Source organism: Zingiber officinale, chromosome 7A, assembly GCF_018446385.1.
Source record: "Zingiber officinale cultivar Zhangliang chromosome 7A, Zo_v1.1, whole genome shotgun sequence".
NCBI lineage: Eukaryota > Viridiplantae > Streptophyta > Magnoliopsida > Zingiberales > Zingiberaceae > Zingiber > Zingiber officinale.
Window position 1 is genome coordinate 55,664,359 of NC_055998.1, and position 18,883 is coordinate 55,683,241.

Consider the following 18,883-nt stretch of genomic DNA (forward strand, 5'->3'; position numbering starts at 1 on the left):
AGGCCGAAAGTCCTGCCCCAAGATCTCCAGCCCACTTCCAAGAAGCCTAAGGAACAAATTCTACTCACCCATTGGATACTGTCGGTGCAAAAAACCTTGCTAACATAATGGAACCATAGGGACCCAGCCTGTTGTCCTTCTCAACTCCACTACTCTTAGTGGAAAAGTCCTTCTCCGCTTTATAGCTACTCCTTCTCATCCACTACTCTTAGTGGAATCATCCTTCTCCACTTTACATCTACTCCTTCTCATCCTCAACTCTCATAGGAATCGTCCTTCTCTACTATTCCTTCTCTGCTCTATGCACTCATGAGAAAAGAAAATGGTTCCTTCTCCACTAAGGAACATCCTCCTCTCTCCCTCTTCTATAAAATCCCTCTCCAACCCTTTCTCAGTAGATTGCTCGCTCCGTTGAAGCAAGCATCAAGTGCTGGTGCAATATCCCTAGGTCAAGGTTGACCTGGTTTGACTAAGCTTGAGTTGGCTCAAGCTTGAGTCTTGATGTTTGAGTTTCGATGTTTGATAATATATAGAGATTGCAGATGCAATCGTCTGATTGGGGAGATTGTTGATACAATTCTCCTCTGATTAAGGATTGACCAGTTTGATGCGAAGAAGAGTTAAGTAGGTCAAGGTTGACCGGATATTTGACTGGGAAAGTCCTAACTGGATGTTAGGCAAGGGAAAATCCTGGTGAGTGAAGTCAGGTGAAAGACCTAGTGAGTGAAGCTAAATATTTGAAAAATCCTGGTGAGTAAAGCTAGGTGAAAGACCTAGTGAGTGAAGGTAGGCAGGTGAAAGTCCCTGTGAGTGAAGCCGGGTAGTGGGAAAATCCTAGTGAGTGAAGCCAGGTGAAAACCCTAGTGAGTGAAGTTAGGTGAAAGTCCTAGTGAGTGAAGCTAGGCAGATGGAAAGTTCTGGTGAGTGAAGCCAGGCAGATGAAAAGTCCTAGTGTGTGAAGCTAGACAGATGGAAAGACCTAGTGAGTGAAGCTAGGCACGTGGAGATCCAGGTGGGTCAAGGTTGACCGGGTACCTGGTGTTGGGAAGCCCAAGTAGGTCAAAGGATTGACCGAATACTTGGCACGAGAAAATCCAAATGGGTCAAGGGTGACTGGACATTTGGTAGAAGTCCAAGTGTGTCATAGAGGACCGGACACTTGGCACGAGATGGTAAGTCTAAGTGGATCAAGGTTGACCGGACACTTGGCATGAAGGGAAAAGTCCAAGTGGGTCAAAGGATTGACTGGACACTTGGAGAAGAAGTCCCAGCAGGTCAAGGTTGCCTGGATGCTAAGCACGAAGAGTCCCAACAGGTCACGGTTGACCAGATGTTGGGCTTGAGGCACCTTAGACTTGACTCGGGCAAGCTAGGGTTGATCAATTTGATTAAGTAATCAAATTGGACCGAGCCCAATCAATTAGCTGATCGATTGGGCACTGTGCTACGACAGATGGCAACCCAATCGATCAACCGATCGATTGGGAGGAATTGTCGCGGGCATAAAAACTTCTCCAATCGATCAGCCGGTCGATTGGGAGAAATTGTCACGGGCAGAGAAACTTCCCCAATCGATTAGCCGATCAATTGGGCTCCCCAATCGATTGGTCAATCGATTGGGGGCAGGTTTTCTCACGCGATCGTGAGAAAGCCAAAATTGATCGGTCAGCCGATCGATTCAGGCACTTTCCAGATAGCACAGAAGAGAGTTGAATCGATCAGCCGATTGATTTAGCGTCCCCAATCGACCAGTCGATCGATTGGGAGACGACCGTTGCGCAGGATAAAGCTTTAGTGAGCATTTTCCTTCGCAGTTCTCCCTCTCCACTTCTTACGATCACTCTTAGCTGTTTACACCAGTTCTTGAAGTCTTCTTGGAGCAAAGTGTTACTACACCTCTAAGATCAGGAGGCATTCCACACATGAAGAAGAAGCTAGGGTTAGTATTTCATGTTGTAAATCTTGTAAGGTTTTACTTGTATTTGCTTTCCTTTTCTCTCTTCTTGTACTGAGAGTTTGTACAAGGCTTCTCCGCCATTGGTAGTTAATGAAAAGGAGTGTTTTTATTAATGGAGTGTGTGTCACTTCAAATCCTTGGATTAGTCATCTCTTCTTGAGGTGGATACCAAGTAAATCCTTTGTGTTAGCATTGTAAGTTTGCTTCGAGTTCATTCCGCTGCAACAACATCATCATGAAGCGAGAAAACAAGCGTGATGAGCTATTCCCCCCCCCCCCCCCCCCTCCGCCCCCGCCCTCACCCCCACCCCCACCCCCACCCCCACCCCCACCCCCTCTAGCTACAAATCGACCCTAACAAGTGGTATCAAAGCAAGGGCGCTCTTCACCGGAATCATCGGCCGGAAGGGGCAATGAGCTAGAGGGAGAAGAAGTTGAAGCAAATTTTCAACAAGTCGAAGATTTCATCAAAGGCTCAACTTCAAATGGAATTCCAAGATAGACTTGGATTTGACACGAGGGTGCCTCCACCATTCACGATGATGAACTTCGATTCTTGGAAATCAAGGATCGAAAATTTTCTTATGATGGTCATAGAGCAATGGTTTGCTCTAATGGAAGGCATTGAAGCTCCAACAAATTCAAAAGACAAAATTCTTAAGAAGAGCAAATGGAGCAAGGAGCAAATTCAAAGGTGCGAGTCAAATGACAAGGTAACCAAGTTATTGGTTAGTCTATTGCTAAGCATAATCATTTGAAAAATTGGAGAATACAAGGACGCAAATGAACTTTGGAGCAAATTGGCTAAGCTTCATGAAAAACCCTCCACTGTACCAACTTAAGAGAAATCCAAAGAGGGCAACTCATTGGAGTAAGACCAAGAGAAGGAGGACTCCAAGGTTGAGAGGTGCTCAACATCAGAAGAAGAAGTCCAAGAAGCTTCATCCTCAATGGAGTATGATATGAGTTAGTTTTGTGGGTCCCTCGAGGAGGAAAGAAAAGGAGGAAGGATATATATACTTTAGAGGAAGTAAGCTAATATCGGCCGGGACATACCTTCAGGATGAAGGTAGGCTAATATCGGTCGGGACATACCCCGATAGGAGGTAAGCCTATATCGACCGAAATACGCCTCCCAGGAGGAAAATATATATACTTTAAAGGGAGTAGGCTAATATCGGCCGGGACATACCTTCAAGATGAAGGTGAGTTAATATCGGTTGGGACATACCCCGATAGGAGGTAAGCCTATATCGACCGAAATACGCCTCTCAGGAGGAAGATATATATACTTTAAAGGGAGTAGGCTAATATCGGCCGGGACATACCTTCAAGATGAAGGTAGGTTAATATCGGTTGGGACATATCCTAATAAGAGATAAGTCTATATCGACCGAAATATGCTTCCAGGGGGAAGATCGATACACCTTAAAGGAGGTAGGCTAATATCGGCCGATACATAAGAGCTAAGTCTATATCGATCGAAATATGCTTCCTAGGAGGAAAATCTATACACCTCAAAGGAGGTAGGCTAATATCGGCCGATACATAAGAGATAAGTCTATATCGACCGAAATATGCTTCCCAGGAGGAAGATCTATACACCTCAAAGGAGGTAGGCTAATATCGCTCGATACATAAGAAATAAGTCTATATCGACCGAAATATGCTTCCCAGGAGGAAGATCTATACACCTCAAAGGAGGTAGGCTTATATCGGCCGATACATAAGAGATAAGTCTATATCGACCGAAATATGCTTCTCAGGAGGAAGATCTATACACCTCAAAGGAGGTAGGCTAATATCGACCGATACATAAGAGATAAGTCTATATCGACCGAAATATGCTTCCCAGGAGGAAGATCTATACACCTCAAAGGAGGTAGGCTAATATCGGCTGATACATAAGAGATAAGTCTATATCGACCGAAATATGCTTCCCAGGAGGAAGATCTATACACCTCAAAGGAGGTAGGCTAATATCGACCGATACATAAGAGGTTAATATCAGCTAGAGCGACCAACACCTTGGAAAGATACTTGACAGAATATAGTCTATTACTAAATAAGATAAATAACATAAAAGGGTGTGAACAGGAGCCTCATGAGAAAAATAGAGATAAATATTTCAAATAGGACGAGTAATGAGAATATCTGCAATATATAACCACATGACAGGTATTCTATATTTCGGCGGGAAATATGCTTTCAGATTATTTTGCAGGTGCTAAACGACAAAGGAGGTACATCTGGGGTACAAGAAAGATTCCTTAAAAGTCATTTAATACAAGTACACAGCTGATGTCATCTCATAACAAACTCTAACAAACCGGGGTCCACTTTATGACTACGGAGGTTATATGAAGTGGTATAAAAAGGGGAATCCTCTCCGTTGGCAGGGTAAGTTCACATCATTGGGCACATTCATAACCCTAATTTTTCCAGCTACTGTTCATCATCTTATTCCTCCTTCTTCCACACCGAGAGAGATCACTGACTTGAGCGTCAGAGGGCCTAGCCAGGGATTCCCACCCCGGTCTTAGGTCACCGACGATAGTGTTGGTTGGTCTCTTGTGCGTTGAAAGTCTTGGAAGCTTCGGATCGGAGTTTCTTCTCTTCAGAGTTGGCGTTCTTCTTCGTCATCGGGTCTTCATATGAGGAAAATCTCCGGTGACTTTATTCTTTCCCGATCCGCTTTGGATTTCTCGGATCGGTATTCTGTAGACGTTATTCTCCATCGGCACAACATTATTCTTTATCAGCACGGTGGGTTTCTTTCTTCTGGATCTCTGTCTGGTCTAGCTTCTTAGACAGGATCAAATTTGGCGCCGTCTGTGGGAACTTTCACTTGAATCTGAGACTACATGATAGAAGAGGCCGGAAAATCAAACCTACTTACTATTAGCCGTGAGGACTTGGATTTTCTCATCAACTCTCACGTACAAAAAGCCTTGCAATAGCAGCAACAACAACTTCAAGCTCACACTGGAGCTACTCTGCCAACAGCTCATAATCCGACAATATCAACTACCGAGCATCGGAAAGGAAAGGAGTTAGAAGAAGAGGAACATGCGTATTTTCCTCCGACTGCTGTTTCTCCGACGAGATGTCCACGAGCCTTCCTTCGCACCCCTATGGAGCAGGGGGGTAGAAGGCCTGTGTTCCAAGAATCCTCTGGTGAATCACCCGATAAAGAAAAACGTAAGATCAAAATGATAACTAGTGATAGTTCACCAGAGAAAGTCATCTCTCCATTCTCTCAAAGTGTACTAGAGGATCCGCTCCCTAAGCGGTATCAAAATCTTCAGATCGGGGAATATACTGGAACAACAGATCCAGAAGATCATCTGTTGAAATTTGAGAACGTGGCGTTATTACAACAATTTTCTGATGGGGTGAAGTGTAGGATGTTTCTCACTACCCTCGGAGGAGCAGCACAACGCTGGTTCAAAAGGTTGCCGGAGAAGTCCATTAGAAAATTTAAGGACTTCAAGAAAGTCTTTCTACACCATTTCTCCAGCAACAAAAGGTATCATAAAACCCCTTGGAGTTTGTTTTCAATTAAGCAGGCATCTAAAGAGTCTATCCGAGCCTACATCAAAAGGTTCAATCAGGTAGCTATTGATGTACCTAATGCTACTACTGAGATATTAGTAAGCGCTTTCTCTCAAGGTTTAAATGATAATGATTTCTTTAAAGATTTGGTAAGAAATCCCCCTGTTAATTTTGATTCCTTGATTGAGCGGGCTACCGAGTTTATTAATGTAGAAGAAGCTCAAGCTGCTCGTAGGAAGGAAGGCGCTACCTCTTCTCCTACCCAGGTTAAGGAGAAAGTTCCGGCCTCCGTGCCTCCACCAAGAGGGCCCAGAGTAACTCATCCACCTCATCGACAACCAGAGTATCGTCCACAAGCTGTACAACACGTGGAGATACAACCAGAGGCACCGAGGAGATGGTGCACTTATCATAAAACTAGCAGTCATCATACTGAAGACTGTTTTGTTTTGAGAAATAAACGAGCTAATCGGGAGCGTTATCAGAGGCAGAATTATTATCGACAGCAGTACCCCAGGCAGCAAAGCCCACTCAAACTAGAATATCACCCGGTCAAACCTCGGCAAGAGGCAATACCAATCCCGGCCGGTACCGGCCAAGTATCAGAAAAAGCACCTGCTGAAGCTGCGATGACTCGGCAAGAAGAAAACAGAAGCAATGCTGCTCGAGGCAATATCAACATGATTGCAAGCAGACCCACTGATGGGGATTCTAATAGAGCCAGAAAAGCACATGCCCGAAGATTGGAGATTCATGCAGTAGGGTGCAACATGGAACGAGAGCTGGTCCTGAAATAAGTTTCGGGCCTAGAGATCTTGAGGGGGTAGAAATACCTCATGATGATGCCCTGATCATCAAAGCTGTGATAGCCAACTATGCCATTGCTCGTACCTTCATAGACACAGGCAGTTCCGTCAATATTATATTCAAGAAAGCTTTCGATCAGCTACAAATTGATCCAAGTGAACTTCAACAAATTGTTACTCCTCTGTATGGATTCACAGGCAATGAAGTACAACCTTTGGGTCAAATAAAGTTGTCCATTTCTCTGGGAGAAGAGCCTCTGATGAGAACCAGGAGATCTTATTTTATGGTTGTAGACGCTCCATCCTCTTATAATGTGATATTGGGTCGGCCTGCCTTAAACGAGTTTAGGGCGGTCGTTTCTACTTTTTGTCAGAAGATTAAATTTCCTGTGGATGATCAAGTTGGAGAGGTACGGGGCGATCAGAAGACAGCCCGAAAATGTTACGTAGAGATAATTCGAGATGAAGCTAACACCGCTCGAAAGATTCAAAGAATGGAGGTTAATGCCATTCGGGAAAAGCAGCCCGTCCTGGTTTATGAAGAGAAGGAAGAAGTTCAGATCCAGGCCGGTCGACCTGAAGCTACTACGTTTATTGCGACTGATCTTGATCCTGCTCTGAAGGCCGAATTAGTGCAATGCCTAAAGATGAATAATGATGTATTTGCCTGGACTCCCAAAGAAGTCTCGGGCCTTTCTCCTACCGTCATGGAGCATTCCCTGCATGTCTTCCCAGATGCCCGCCCGGTCATGCAAAGAAAAAGGAGTTTTAGTGCGAAACAAAACCAGATCATCAAAGAAGAAATAACCAAACTTATGGAGGCCGGATACATCAGGGAAGTACAATTTCCAAGCTGGTTGGCTAATGTAGTGTTAGTTTCTAAACCAGGAAACAAATGGTGAGTATGCATTGACTTTCGAGATCTCAATAAAGCTTGCCCGAAGGATTATTATCCATTGCCCAGGATCGATCAGTTGGTAGACTCCACTGCGGGATGCGAATACATCTCTATGCTAGACGCTTACCAGGGTTATCATCAGGTTCCCTTAGCTAAAGAAGATCAAGAAAAGGTCAGTTTTATAACATCTGAAGGTACTTATTGTTATAATGTTATGCCTTTCGGACTAAAAAATGCAGGAGCAACCTATCAAAGGCTTATGAATAAGGTATTCCAGAAGCAGATTGGTAGAAATATGGAAGTATATGTTGATGACATCTTAATTAAGTCTCTTCAAGCTGCTGATCTATGCAGGGATGTAGAAGAGACCTGCAAGACATTAAGGCAGTATGGGCTCAAGTTAAATCCGTGCAAATGCTTATTCGGAGCGAAAGGAGGGAAGTTCCTAGGATATGTGGTGTCTGAACGAGAGATAGAGGCCAACCTGAGCAAGGTCAAGGCGCTGCAGAATATGGAGCCACCGCGCAATATGAGAGAAGCTCAAAGGCTGACAGGCCGAATTACAGCCTTGTCTAGATTCATCTCTAGATCGACCGATCGTAGTTTTCATTTCTTTAAAATACTCAGAAAGGCCAATAAATTTCAGTGGAATGAAGAATGCGATAAGGCTTTCCAAGAACTGAAGGATTATTTGTCCACTCTCCCTGTATTGGCCAAACCTATAGTAGGAGAGACTCTTTGGGTATATTTGTCGGCTAATGAAAATGCTGTAGGCAATGTATTAGTCAGACAAGAAGGAAAGGAACAACAACCTGTATATTTTTCTAGCCATTTATTAAAAGGGGCTGAGTGTAGATATACTACACTAGAAAAATTAGCTTATGCTCTAGTATTGACTGCTCGGAGGTTGTGCCCATATTTCTTAGCACATGAGATTATTGTATTAACCAATAGCACTCTTGGACGGGTGCTACTCAACCCAGAGGCATCAGGTCGACTGATTAAATGGACAACCGAATTAGGGGAATATGATATTCAATATCAACCTCGTTCGGCCATCAAGGCATAAGCTTTAGCAGACTTCATCATAGAAGTTCAAGGCCCTGAGGAAGAAAACACCTGGAAGGTTTATGTAGATGGCTCTTCAACTAGACAAGGCAGCGGAATTGGTGTTCTGCTTATATCTCCAAGGGAGGACAGACTTCAACTCTCTATCAGATTGAATTATAGAGCTACTAACAATGAAGCAGAATATGAAGCCTTGATAGCAGGATTATAGGCCGCTCGGCATATAGGAGCCACTCGAGTCCTTATTTATTCTGATTCTCAATTGGCAGCTCAACAACTGTCAGGTAATTTTGAAATTAATAATGACAGACTTAAGTTATATGCTGAAGCATTTGATAAGTTGAAGTCCCAGTTTCAAGAAGTAAATATACAAAAAAGTTCCTAGATCTGAAAATCAAGTGACAGATGAACTGGCTAAGTTGGCCTCTGCTATAGTGCCATGGAGTCTAGATCGGCCCATAGAACAAACCCTGTTAATATCTTGTATTGAAAGACAGGCCGAAGCCGAAATTCGAGGTGATTGGAGAGCTCAAATCATATTGTATTTGCAGCAAGGTATTCTCCCCAGTGATATAGAACAGGCATGGGTATTCAAGAAAAGATCTGCTCAATACACTATGATAGGAGAGCAGTTATATAAAAGAGCTTTTTCTAGACCTTTGCTCAAATGTGTTGGCACAGAAGATATACAGTTTATTTTATAAGAAGTTCATCAAGGTTCATGTGGTAGTCATATAGGAGGGAGATCTTTGGCTCGCAAGATTCTACTAGCAGGATATTTCTGGCTTACTCTACATGAAGATGCTAACAAGATGGTAAGAACTTGTATTTCTTGTCAAAAATATTAGAATATCTCACATCATCCTAGACAGTTATTGAGAACCTCTATAGTTGCATGTCCCTTTGATCAGTGGGGCATGGACATAGTAGGTCCGTTTCCAATGGCAGCTGCACAAAGAAGGTTCTTTTTGGTAGTGGTGGATTATTTTTCCAAATGGATGGAGGCAGAACCACTTGCTCGAATTACTGAAGATGCAGTTATTAAATTATTATGGAAAAATATAATCTGCAGATTTGACATTCCTCATAAATTGGTCTCTAATAATGGAAGGCAATTCCAAGGGGATAGGATTTTAGACTGGTGCAACAGCTACGGCATTACTCAGGCCTTCACCTCTGTGGCTTATCCGTAAAGTAATGGTCAAGCAAAAGTAACCAATAGGGAAATCATAAGAGGTTTAAAGACCAAACTGGATCATGTTCGAGGTAGCTGGGTAGATGAATTACCCAGTGTCGTTTGGGCATATCAAACTACGCCTCGAGAGGCTACAGGAATCACTCCCTTTCAATTAGTTTATGGAGGAGAAGCAATAATTCCCATCGAGGTGGGAGTAGAATCCGACAGAAGACAATTATATGATGGGGACAATGAAGGTCGACGACTCATGGAGCTGGACTTGATAGAAGAGGTTAGAGATAAAACTGTTACTCGTCTTGTATCATATCGACAGGGGATGAGACAGAACTATAACAAAAGAGTCATCCCCAGATTTTTCCAAGTAGGGGATTTGGTATGGAAGCGAATTAAACCTGTCGGAGATGTCAGTAAGTTGGCACCACAATGGGGAGGGCATTACAAAGTGGTGGAAAAGCTCGCATCAGGCTCATATTATCTCCAAGATGCTGAAGGGAGAATCCTGGAGCGCCCTTGGAGTGCTAACCATTTACAGTCTTATCGAACTTGACTAGATCATACTATTTAAGGAGGTGTGTGGAGAAATGAATCACAATTATTTTGAAGTCCCTGGTGAACTGAGGACAAGTATACCTACAGTTTATGTACTTTACTCCTTTTTAATAAAAGCCAGGCAAGACAAATATCATCGCAGGAAATAAATATGGTTCATACAGATTGATAAATATCGAGAAAACCTTCATTTCCTATTTCAAGCAATCAACAGGGGAAAAATCCTAAAGGCCTATTCAGCTCCCCTCGAGAAAAGCCAAGAGACTTTAAAAACCATCACAAGGTTAGTACAAATATCATATTTTTGCATAGAAACAAGTCGACCGGAAAATCTTATGAAGTAACTCGGACGGGTCTTCATAATAGAAACCGGAGACTTTAAACCATCAGAGAACACAAATCGATCGGGAAATCCTATGAAGCAACTTGGAAGGGTCTTCATAAGAGGAACCGGAGACTCTAAACCATCAGAGAACACAAGTCGATCGGGAAATCCTATGAAGCAACTCGGACGGGTCTTCATAATAGGAATCAGAGACTTTAAACCATTAAAGAACACAAGTAGATCGGGAAATCCTATGAAGCAACTCGGACGGGTCTTCATAGGAGGAACCGGAGACTCTAAACCATCAGAGAACACAAGTCGATCGAGAAATCCTATGAAGCAACTCGGACGGGTCTTCATAGGAGGAACCGAAGACTCTAAACCATCAGAGATTACAAGTCGATCGGGAAATCCTATGAAGCAACTCGGACGGGTCTTCATAAGAGGAACTGGAGACTCTAAACCATCAGAGAACACAAGTCGATCGGGAAATCCTATGAAGCAACTCGGACGGGTCTTCATAACAGGAACCGGAGACTTTAAACCATTAAAGAACACAAGTCGATCAGGAAATCCTATGAAGCAACTCGGACGGGTCTTCATAGGAGGAACGAGAGACTCTAAACCATCAGAGAACACAAGTCGATCGGGAAATCCTATAAAGCAACTCGGACGGGTCTTCATAGGAGGAACTGAAGACTCTAAACCATCAGAGATTACAAGTCGATCAGGAAATCCTATGAAGCAACTCGGGCGGGTCTTCATAAGAGGAACTGGAGACTCTAAACCATCAGAGAACACAAGTCAATTGGGAAATCCTATGAAGCAACTCGGACGGGTCTTCATAACAGGAACCGGAGACTTTAAACCATTAAAGAACACAAGTCGATTGGGAAATCCTATGAAGCAACTCGGACGGGTCTTCATAGGAGGAATCGGAGACTCTAAACCATCAGAGAACACAAGTCGATCGGGAAATCCTATGAAGCAACTTGGATGGGTCTTCATAGGAGGAATCGAAGACTCTAAACCATCAGAGATTACAAGTCGATCAGGAAATCCTATGAAGCAACTCAGACGGGTCTTCATAACAGGAACCGGAGACTTTAAACCATTAAAGAACACAAGTCGATCGGGAAATCCTATGAAGCAACTCGGACGGGTGTTCATAGGAGGAACCGGAGACTCTAAACCATCAAAGAACACAAGTCGATCCGGAAATCCTATGAAGCAACTCAGACGGGTTTTCATAACAGGAACCGGAGACTTCAAACCATTAAAGAACACAAGTCGATCGGGAAATCCTATGAAGCAACTTGGGCGGGTCTTCATAGGAGGAACCGGAAACTCTAAACCATCAGAGAACACAAGTCGATCGGGAAATCCTATGAAGCAACTCGGACGGGTCTTCATAGGAGGAACCGGAGACTCTAAACCATCAGAGATTACAAGTCGATCGGGAAATCCTATGAAGCAACTCGGACGGGTCTTCATAGGAGAAACCGGAGACTCTAAACCATCAGAGATTACAAGTCAATCGGGAAATCCTATGAAGCAACTCGGATGAGTCTTCATAGGAGGAACCGGAGACTCTAAACCATCAGAGATTACAAGTCGATCGGGAAATTTTATGAAGTAACTCGGACAGGTCTTCCTAGGAGAAACCGGAGACTCTAAACCATCAGAGAACACAAGTCGATTGGGAAATCCTATGGAGCAACTCGGACGGGTCTTCATAGGACGAACCGGAGACTCTAAACCATCAGAGATTATAAGTCAATCGGGAAAACACATGAAGTAACTCGGACGGGTGTTCGTGGGAAGGGCCGGAGACTATAAACCATCGCAGAGCACAATCGAGAGAAAAATCTTATAATTTCCAAGCCTAATCGACTGGGGTTATACAGACATGAAGACATGATTCAAAAAGGGATGCTATGTATATATGATACTTTATTCGTTTGAAGACTATCTATCTAGAAGTTCTTATTTAAAATTCACTTGGAGTAATATATTCAGTTCAGAACTCAGGAATTTTATATACAGTTCTTTATCCAGAAATCAATTGAAATGATACATTCTTTTGGAATTATGAAGTACACCAGATGTTATCGGCAGAAGGATTCATCAGAACAAGGCTTAACTTCATGAGATGAGCAAGGAATTCTCGAATAAAGTTTATATTTAATATTCACAAGCATTTCAAAAGGGGTATTCTCAAACCAGCATAATAAAGAAGCAAGTAAGTATCAAGAATTTCTTATATACTAGAAGTACTTGATTACCAAGCTTTAATTGTACTTCTTTATCAGTTCTTATATTACAAGCTTTTTATGAATAATTTCCTTAAACATTCGGAAAAGGACCTTTCAAATCTGCGGGCAGTTCTTCGTTAAGCCTGCGGCGATTTATGAAAAAAAGGGGAGGTTCGTTGGGTAGATAACCACCCTCTCTTAATTGTTGAAGAACTCCCGATACAGAATGATTCAGAGCACCCACTATCCTACGGACAAATTCTTGGGCAAATGCTGAAGACTTTAAATAGGCCTACCGCCACTCTTCCCACTGACTCTTTTCTTGCTCCTTATAATTTTCGAAATCAGCTTGCAGTTTTGTGTTTTGTTCTTTTAAAACATCCTTCTCTGATTTAAGCTGTTCCAATTCCTTCTGGAGCAGTGATAATTCAACATCTTGAGCTCTCCTCTGCTCTTGTTCCTGTAGGAGAATGAAATCATGAGAGGCTAAGTCCTGAGCTTGGTCAGAAAGACAGGCATTATGAAGCTTCTCTACTTTCTCTAAAATAAGACTTTTTTGAGAAGCATCTGAGAGAGCTTTCTCTTTTAAAGCAATCTCTAGTCGAAGACCAGAATGTAGTCGATCCACCTGTAACTCTAGAGTTCTTCGGGCAAGCTCTTTATCTTTCAATAATTGTTGACACTCCTCCAATTCTTGTTTCAAGGTCCCCAACTGTTGATCTTGCAGGGCCACTTTCTCTTGCAATTGAGCCCAGTCGATATTAGAAGCAGGAGAGGTAGCCCTCAACGTTTCCAATTGAGCTTTTAATTTTTGGTTCTCCTGATCCTTAGCTGTAAGTAGCTGGTCGATATGTAAACTTGAGGCAAGGAACTAAACAAAAGGATAATATAGTTAGGAATGAGGATACAAAGGTAATAACCTATAACTAGAAATACTTACAACCATTGCTTGACGACTATGACGATCAGCTCGGTGTGGAAGACTAAGGCCTCTTAGTTGTTCACAACCTTGCATCCAAGATTCGGCTAATAAACCTTGTAATTGCAGAGAACCATTGCTAGACGGACTAGAGGGTTGGCCCAATTGAGAAGGTAAACCCGCAGCCTGTCTAAATAAAGGACTGGGAACGGAAGAAGCCGGAGGCGAAGAAGAAGAGGATGTAATAGAAGGGAAAGGGATAGTAGAAACAAGAGAAACAGGGGAAGAACTAGATGGAATAGAAGGTAATAGTGTAGGAGGTGTTGTTGCAATTGTGGGAACACTAACGGCTGAAGGATTGACACTTGGAGAGGATCTCCGGCAAGGCGTCCGTTTTGCTCAAGGCCTATAAGCCATGGGAGGCAAGGCCAAGGCCAAAGATGCAGAGGACCCAGAAGGGATAATGACCATCTCATAAGTAGAAGCAGAGGGAGCTGAAATAATAGAAGAAGAAGGGATAAGTAGACCGGGTCTCATCATCCTAAGAGCAGGATTAGAGATAATATGGGTTGGAGTTATCGGTGCCTTACCTCTCTCGAGAGAAATAGGTACCGGGACAAGAGGAGCTTGCACAAAAGTGCCAAAGAAATCACTAAAGCGAGAAGCCTCAGTAAGATTTGTCTTTTTAACCAAGGTAACAAAAGGCTCTTCTTCTTCCTCTTCAATGAGTGCGACAGCCTCTGCCCGCCGTTCTTCTTCAGACAGTAAACCCAAGGTAGAAAAATTATGATTCGATCGGCGATTGCATAGCCATTCTTCTCCAAGATTATTTACAAAAGACTTGGTAATGGCAGAATTCTTGTACATGAAGGCTGGGAGAAAAACATCAGCTGAAATACAAAAATTGAATACCGTTATAAAAGAGATGTATTAATCAATAAATATGGATTGAGATCTTTTTACATACCAAAAGATCCATCCAAAGGGGTGTCAATTTTTCCTATTCTGAAAGGAAACATTAAACCCTCCACAATTAGATGTGGCAAACTGAATTTTGCTCCCCTCAGTTTAGGTAGAGCAGAAGCAACCGAGGGATCGTCAAGAAGATTTTGGGTGCTAGGAAGTGGAGGTAAGTCATGTATCCATTGAATAGGAAACGGAGGGGGAGAAGGGAGACGCATATAGAAAAATTTATGATACCATTCCCCCTGAGGAGGAATGCGGTTGAACAAAATAGCCTTAGGACGAGATTAGAATTTAAAGATACCAACATCCACGCAACGAGGAATGAACAAGTGATGTAAAAGACGTGGAGACAAGGGGAAATCCAACAGTTTAGATACCCCAATAAAACCCATAAGAATAGAAAAGGATTGAGGGACAAACTGGTTGAGTGGGATATTAAAATAACGGCTGACATTACAGAAAAAAGGGTGAAGAGGAAAGCGAAAGCCCTGAAGGACTTGATCTCTGAAGATAGAGATACACTCTAAGGGAGGAAGATGTGGACCCTCATGAGGAGCGGGATGGATGATATAAGAAGGAAAACCATAGGTTGCCTGTAAGTCCACTTCTTCTGTATCTATGAGGTTAGAAGAACATGAGAGAAACCACGCAGGAGGAGAAGCCGCCATATGAAGAAACGATCAGAGAAAGAGGAGTCAAGGAAGAAGACGAGAGATGGAGGAAAGCAGGAGAAAACTTCGTAAACCCTTGTCTCTCTTCTGGCCTTGTGCTAAAACCCCCAAACAGAAACAGCAGAAGGAAAAAGGAGAGTAAAAAGGTACTTAGAATGCCAATCGTCATAAATGAGTAATAGCATTAAAGACTAAAATCAAGGGAAAAAAATAAAGTTAAGTAATCTACCTTGGAAAATGTGTGGAGTTTCCCTAGAAGTAATTCTTAAGAAAACCTAACAAGTACAGAGAAGAATTAGTACAATAATTATAAATTTAGGGTGTGGTCGTAATAAAATAAAAGTTGAGCACCAGATATTAGTTAAACAAACAAGACTTGGTTAGAAGATACTGGATACAATCTGCAAATATGAAACGGACGGTCCTAATGGATCGACCGAGACAAACAGCGAACTAGTATGTTGACCAAAAAGCTTATCATAATGAGTCAAATAATATACACTATAATAAAACCCTATGAGACTAGATTAATACGTGGAAAGGACATATGAACATATAGGGGTAAATTGGTCAAATAAAATAAATTGACCAATATTAAGGACATCATGATAGAGCTGTGTCAAATCGGGCGAGCCATAACTGCATTATAGAATATCGGGCGATATTTATCAATCTTGATATATATCGTCCGGGCATAAGGAAACGATCTAAGACATGATAATCTGTTGGGAGAGATCGTATGGTGGCAAGCCGATCAACATTGGACACATTTATATAAAACAGATAACTATCATGAGAAAGAGTGAAGTTGATAACAAAAGGAGAATAAGCAGCGTTATGTGAAATCGTCATTACAAAGTTTTAGCCCGCTTCTTTACAAGAGTGTGAATTCAAGTCAGAGTCAACTTAGGGTACAGATCAAGGAGTTTATTCTCAATCAATCGATGTCGATTTAAGAAATTAGGAGGAGGGTCACGAGATAAGTAACTCTCTTCTCTTAATTGCTGAATTGCCCCTTGAGCTCCTGCAGTAAAGGCTGACAAGATGGACTTCACAATCGACCTGTTGAATTCAGGAGACTCTATCATGGCAGTGGCCCGCTCCCTTTAACGAACATCTTCGTCACCCTTGTAAACCACCAGAGCCATCTGAGAAGTCTTCAATTCAGCTTCTTTTGCAGAAACTTCGGTCTTGATTGAGTTCATTGAGGTGTTCAAGGAAGTTATTTCATCTACCTTCAGCTGCAGCGCTTTGAGTTTCTCAGCTAGTTCTGCTTCATAATTACCCTTTAATTCGCCAAGTTTAGAAGTCAACTCTTGGTTAAGGTCAGTAGCCGATTTAAATTTCATCTGAAGACTTTCAATTTGTGCTTCGAGTTGTTTCTTGGCAGCAGCAGAAAACGCAGCAGAAGATAACTCAGCAACCTCTTGTTTTAGCTTATCATTTTCAGATCTCAACTTCTTATTCTCAGTGTATAAGTTGTGCGGTAGTCGAGAAAAGCCCATATTTTCTATCCATCGCTGGAAGTACAACAGAAAACCATAAGATAATAGTTGAGAAATAGAAAATAGGCGTTAACAAGCATATACCTGATTCTCCTTATGAGAGAAGCGATCAATTGCCTCAGGAATAGAGAGCTCTTCAAAAAGGGGACGAACTTCATCCCAAGAATTGGCAAAAGAACCTCCTAATAATATGGGGAGAACAGGAATGGCGGAGGAACCAGCCGAGAAGGAAGAAGTAGGAATAGAAGGGGGAGCAAAGACTAAGTAAGAAGAAGATGAGGAAGGTAAAGATCCAGAAGTTGGTATAGATAGAGGAAAAGTAAAAGAAACATCCCCAGAGGCGTTGGCACTGGAGAAAGGCGAGGCAAGAAAATTAAGAGAAAGATAAAGCTCCGCCAGCGTCGGCTCATCAGAAGGAAGGTCAGCCGAAGCAAAGCCTTCTAAAACCAACTCATCAGCAGGAAGAATGAGCCTCCTTTTTGAAGGAGGAGCCCTGGTTAGTTTACACCCTGGACGCTTGCCCGTGGAAATTTTAATTATCAATTTACTGGGGCTATCAGGAGATGTGAGTTCGATAACGGGGAGAGTAGTAGAGGAAGAAACACCAGCAGCTGCTGGAGAAGTAACAGTGGGTACAGGATTGGGAAGGATCTCTGCAGAGGGAGGCAGGAAAAAGGTGAGGCAGGAAAATTAAGAGAACGATAAAGCTCCGCCAGCGTCGGCTCATCAGAAGGAAGGTCAGCCGAAGCAAAGCCTTCTGAAACCAACTCATCAGCAGGAAGAATGAACCTCCTTTTTGAAGGAGGAGCCCTGGTTAGTTTACACCCTGGACGCTTGCCCGTGGAAATTTTAATTATCAATTTACTAGGGCTATCAGGAGATGTGAGTTCGATAACGGGGAGAGTAGTAGAGGAAGAAACAGCAGCAGCTGCTGGAGAAGTAACAGTGGGTACAGGATTGGGAAGGATCTCTGCAGAGGGAGGCAGGAAAAAGGCGAGGCAGGAAAATTAAGAGAAAGATAAAGCTCCGCCAGCGTCGGCTCATCAGAAGGAAGGTCAGCCAAAGCAAAGCCTTCTGAAACCAACTCATCAGCAGGAAGAATGAGCCTCCTTTTTGAAGGAGGAGCCCTGGTTAGTTTACACCCTGGACGCTTGCCCGTGGAAATTTTAATTATCAATTTACTGGGGCTATCAGGAGATGTGAGTTCGATAACGGGGAGAGTAGTAGAGGAAGAAACAGCAACAGCTGCTGGAGAAGTAACAGTGGGTACAAGATTGGGAAGGATCTCTGCAGAGGGATCTCCAGGAGCTTCAAGAGCTTTAAGAGCACCCGAAGAACTGGGTACTTCAACTAAAGGAGCTGGTTCTTCAATTGGGGGTGGAAGAACAAGAGCAGCTAGAAGTTCGGCCTCCTTAGCGCGAAGTATGTCCTCTTCCACACGTAGTTCTTCGTCATTCAAAGCGTCATAGAAGCTATCCACTACATAGAGAAGAGAAATAGTTTAGTTATTTAAAAACAAGAAGAAAGAAATAAGGTGAGTATCAGGTCTGACAGGGCATAAGCCAAATAAGTACAGGAGATCAATTCGTAGCCACTTAAGAATAGAAAGTCGATGATTTAACAATTTCTCACAATAAATAGGGAAAGAAGGATGAAGATGAAACTCCTTGACGTCGGGCAAGGGGGGCAAGAAAGATTTCCAAGCATGAGACCAAGGAATAGGTCCTGGAAACCTTAAGAAGAAAAAACGAGATTTCCAAGCTTTGAGAGACGACGACATATCTCCAAAAAGGACCATTTTAGTTCGCTACTGGAATAAGAAGACACCAGGTTCCGAGCACTTGGGATAAGAAAACATGAAGAAATTTTGAGGAGTAGGAGGAATATCCCGTAGACGAAACAACATGTAAGTACCGCATAGATAACGAAATGCATTAGGGGCGAACTGCTGCAAAGGAATATCAAAGTACTGACTTATTTCAATCAAGAAAGGAGGAATGGGGAACCTTAAGCCCCCTATCAACTGGTCCTTGAAAAAAGTCACGCAGTTATCAGGGGGACGATGAGGTCGATCATTCAGTGTTGGGATTATGATGCTATATTCCCTAGGAATTTCATATTGATGACGGATGGATAACCTAGCATTCTTATCAAAGGAAGAAGACATATGGACATACCAAGGAGCAATTGCTTCCGTAGCCATGGACAAAA